This window comes from Notothenia coriiceps, unplaced genomic scaffold (assembly GCF_000735185.1).
Source record: "Notothenia coriiceps isolate Sejong01 unplaced genomic scaffold, NC01 NC01_scaffold00013592, whole genome shotgun sequence".
Lineage (NCBI taxonomy): Eukaryota > Metazoa > Chordata > Actinopteri > Perciformes > Nototheniidae > Notothenia > Notothenia coriiceps.
This window is the reverse complement of record NW_011346293.1, coordinates 577,360-582,529: the sequence shown is the minus strand read 5'-3', so window position 1 is coordinate 582,529 and position 5,170 is coordinate 577,360.

The following is a 5,170-nucleotide window of genomic DNA, read 5'->3' as shown; positions in this document are numbered from 1 at the left end:
AATTCTTCTGCCGTTAAGCTGCTCCCTTCGCCATCATACCTTTACAAACTTCAAAATTTATTTACCTTTTGAATTTGGCGACCATTACCCAATGTCTTGACATTTATCTAGAAATGAGCCTTTGCGACATGAGACTATTTTGAAAGAGCTTGTAACACATTGTCTGCCACGGTCTTTCTGTAAACACATATAATAATACAAATATAAAATGTCTATAAAATAATGGATGCAACGCCATTCTCACTGTATCAGTTTCTTTTCCTTTTCTGGCTCCTGTTCTGAATTTGTTCTTTGATATAGCTTAAGGATTTTCGTGTCATGTAGGCTTTTCCACAAATTTTTCTCCATGATATAGTCGTGGTTGGCGTAGAAAACAACATGTTTCTTGATCTTCTCATAGTAGTAGTTGGAGTATTTACTGTAGTCTTCAGTCATGAATCCATATGCACTCACCTGAGAATGACAAACAGAGAACAGGGACGATTATGAATAACAACAGGATCTGTTAAAGAGCAACTTCCAGGTTAAAGACACCTGTGAATAAATGTGTCGGAAAATGATGTATAGACTAGATTTTCAAAAAAATATACATAAATATACACTAGTGACATCTGGCGTCGTTTTTGTAAGAAATGTTTACTTCCGCATCAAAAAAGCCTCCCCACGTGACCTCCTGCGTGTGACGTAACAAAGGGGAAACAAGGGGGAGAGCGGCCGGTGTATCGTATTAATAAACATGGATCCCAATGCTAGTTTCGACACAGAAGAAGTTGAACATGTATATTCGAATGCATATGACGGACCACAACCTTATAATGAGTCTGTTAGGCGTCCAAGAGACCAGGAGCAGCCAAGGATTAGAAGAAATAACGGCCATCGGAGAGAAATTGAGCTGTGGTGTGAGGAGAACCAGTGGAGAACTGGGCAGCTATCTTGGTGAGTGATCGGTGTTAGCTACAGAATGTTAGCTAACGTCACATCACAACATTGTAAAGTTAGCTATCATATATCAGGCTATAACTAACGTAGCATTGATAATATAGTAACGTTACTGGCAGGACTGTTGATACTGATCCGTAACAGAAAGTAATGCGCAAGTATCAGCCGTATCTCGCGTTACCTAATGCAAATCCACACTACGTTGCGGTGCTGTACCGGAGGGGAGAGAGAGAGCAGGGAAGGAGGGAGGGGGGGGGAGAGAGATGTAATACGGTTTCCCGATAAACGAACCCAGGACCGAAAGCTAGCTAGCTTTCTTTTCCTGTTAGGGAAATAGTGGACTCGATGTCCTGATGGGCTGGTATTTGTGCAACCTGCACCATGATTACAAATGTTGAAATACAATGTAAAACTACCGAAAAATACCAGCTCACTAAAACACAACCGCTCAACACNCCTCCCTCTGCTGGCCCGTGCAAGTGTTTACCTGGGAAACGAGAGAACAGAGAAAACCTCTTTACTGAAAGGCGTCGTGGAGGGGGAGACGCCACTGATGGGGAGAGAGGAGGGGTGACGGCTGAGAGAGAAGGAAGAGGAGGAGGACAGGAAGAAAGAGGAAGACAGAGGAGCTGGTTTATTGGTTTGGTGTATATCACATATGCCGCTCTCTGTATTCTTTCACGTTAGTGGTTTACTCTTTTTACTTACAAGATATTTTCTAGGTTTTAGTCTTCTTCAACCAAGGAGGATAAACTGAGACAAAGAACTTTCCAGCACCTCTGCGCCCGCCTAGTCTGTATCAAAACTATCCTGAATTCAAATGTAATTATTGTCCTTATCTTTAAAAATAGATCCTAATTTCTAATACTATGAAAACATATTTTAAAGACCTAATTTTGCGAGATATATGAATTAGATCAATTTAAATATAAAGAAAATAAACCAAGTCGAAACCCGAGATTAAAAAAAGTCAGCATTTCTAAAATCCAGCTTGAAAACGTGGCATTTTTCTCCTAATAATTTAATAAATAAAAAGGGAAAAGTAACCAAGTGAATAATTCGTTAATATTGATTTAGATTTAAATGGAGAATTTATTCATTAACGTTTTTAGCTTTTATGTTTATTTTCTTTGAATTTAAATCTAATTCCTTATACCTCGGCCTATAATGCCAACACAACTAAGTTAACAACTGTGTAAGGAATATTTTACCTAAAATAGATCCTAAATCTCAGTTCTTTCCAGTAAAATGCAAACATGTGTAACATTTATATTTACACAACTATACACGGAACATTTTAGGATGAGAAATGGTCAAGTGTTTGACATGCTGCACACACACTGACTGGCATCGTGTGCACATGAAGTACAGACAGCAGTTTATCCAGCAGACAGAAACAGACCAACAGGAAGGGAAACAGAAGAAGAAGAGGAGCAGAACATTTGATCAGCAATAACGTCGCTGAACCACTAGGAGTCACCAGTGACACACGGAGAGAGCCAGAGTCACCTCAGGGCAGGGAGGTAGTTTATGGGATACCAGCCTGCTGCACTGTTGATAGGCTAACATCATCCACATCCACCTCTAAAGCCAACAACCTGCATCCAGTCTGCGTCTGCATCATTCTGTCATTTCAGCTATCCTCATCACATGTCTTACTTTGACTGAAATCTGACATACTGTACAGGACTTTCACAGAGATTCCTGCTCTGAAGCAGAAAGTCTAATACACTTTTTTTGAAACACTTAATAATAAAACAGTGCAAAGTTGTAAATGAATGCTGTATTGACAGTGGCAGATGTTCATTTCTAAGTGTGAAAACGTTGAAGGGGATTCTTTTTTTCTTCTTACACTTTAGAAACAAACAAAAATGTCCTTTAAAATTGAAAGAGGTGTATCTATATTATTAAATATAATCTTGCTGGATTATATTGAATTCTCTTTACAGTACATAAAGCCACACATCTGCCTTTTTAGTTATCATACAGGTTCTTCAACTCCAATTTCAAAGACGTCTGCAAAGTAAAGCTCATGGTTGTTTCCTCAGTTTACTTCCTAACCTATTTCTTAATGAACCCGATTACCATTTAGATCCAACTAAATTAAATCAACTCAAGGTAACCTACAACGTTACAGTGAGCTGAGGAAGGCAACAGAATAAATGCAGACCTCTAAAAAAATATGAGTTCAGGTTCATGTTTAACGAATGGGCGTTTCCTGTTTGGTCCTTCACAAGCTCTCATTAATAAATTAAAAGGATACAAATATCTACTCTAGTCTCTGTGATCGATTTCTCAGGCGTCACCTGCCGGCTCGGAAGAGAGGAGACGCACTCTCTCTGAACTTAAAGGGTTTCCCTATTTGGATTAAGCTTATTGACTTTTCCACTTCTCTCTTCAAACACACCGCATCATTAGCAAGTCGCTGACACAGCACTTTGTGAAGGAGCTTCAGCAAGTCGAGGAGAACAGAGAGACATAAGGCTCAGATTACTAAGAACAATAACAGTTGTTATTTCAGTCTTTATGTGAACGGACAGCTGCCACCAATGCAGGACTTTGACTTGTAACAGAGTATTTATAGTGTGGTATTAATACTTTCTCCTGTAGTAAAGAATCTGAAAACTTCCTCCACCTCCTGTGTGTAGTTATAAATCAAGTCACTACAACATCCAAAATGTCTTGTTATAATGTGGAAATCACCTCATTAGGCAATATAAAAAACTTCCAATCATAATGGGACACTGAACTGACAATACTTCACATTACACCTATCTGGGCGGATAGAGGACACCTACATCTAGAAGAGCTTCAGCAGGAGTTGTTTTACTCTGCAATATGGGCCTCGAACAATATGCCTCGCTGACACTGGGGGCTCGGATAATATTGATGTATATATGAAGTTTTTGTATTCCTTGTTCTTCTGTACCCCATGTTGCTTTCTGTACTGTATGTCTATTTGAGATGTGTTGAATCCATGTGTCTATGCGTAACGGCTGTGAAAACAAACATTTCTCTAGTTCAATAAAACTACATCTAAAAATGTATCATTTGTCATGTTGCAGCAAAAGCATGCTGTACAGTGCCTATTCAATCATCTTGCGTGCACAGGTGTGTACATTGTGTCTAATGTGCTGTCTCACCAAGTGACGCTGAGCTCAGAGCCATGACTCCGTAGTAAGAGAACGGGCCGGTTTCAAACTTCATGTTTTCGTGTCCGGCTTCCACCTCCACTCGCCCCTGAAACACATGTCACATTTTGATTAATAAGCACAGTATATGACAGTGTGTCTGTGTCTGTGTGTGTGTGTGTGTGTGTGTGTGTGTGTGTGTGTGTGTGTGTGTGTGTGTGTGTGTGTGTGTGTGTGTGTGTGAGAATCAGTCAGGATGCTCCATTTGTGCAAGCAGAGACATTAAGGTCCTATAAATATTACATCATGCCAGGTGATGCTGTGGACCAGTGTCTCTTTACCTCACGCACACACACACACACACACGCACATACACAGGTGAATGGTGAAACAGGAGCAGCTGTGCTCAGGTTGCATGCTGTGTGTCTGCAGTCACTTCATCCACACCTCAGGTGTCGACAACAAAGCCTCCACGTATTCAAACACACACTTTCAAACACACACTTTCAAACACAACAGCAACACACAAAGAGCATGCAAGTTCAAATGAATGATAACACTGAGCAAAAATACATTTTATATTTACATAAATATTTTGTATTTATCTTCTTGTAAAACTGAGCAACTGTTGACAAATCTAAATTCCCTCCTGGGGATAAATAAAGTATTTCTGATTCTAATTCTGTATTATAGACAAGATGAGAGCCTTTAAGTACAGATAAAGTCCAAAATATGAATAACTACTCTGGGAGTCGGACATTGAAACTATGAATCAAGCTTGGGTTGGGGGTTTATCACAAATAAACAATTATATAATAAATGCAAGAACCAACAATCTGAATAACTAAATGTAGCAAATAAATGCAGTGACTTGCCTCTAAAATAAATGAGGAATAGTTTAATTATAAAGTTGCATAACAATGAAATACACAAGTAAAGTACAATACCTTGAAATTGTACTTAAAGAACAACTTGCAGGTTTTTTTTTTCTACATTTATGCTTAAACTTGCTTGAAAATTACAATTAAAAAAGTGAATGCAGGATTTGATATGTTTTACGAGACATAAGGGCAGGAATTCAGAGGGAAAGGAGCACTTTT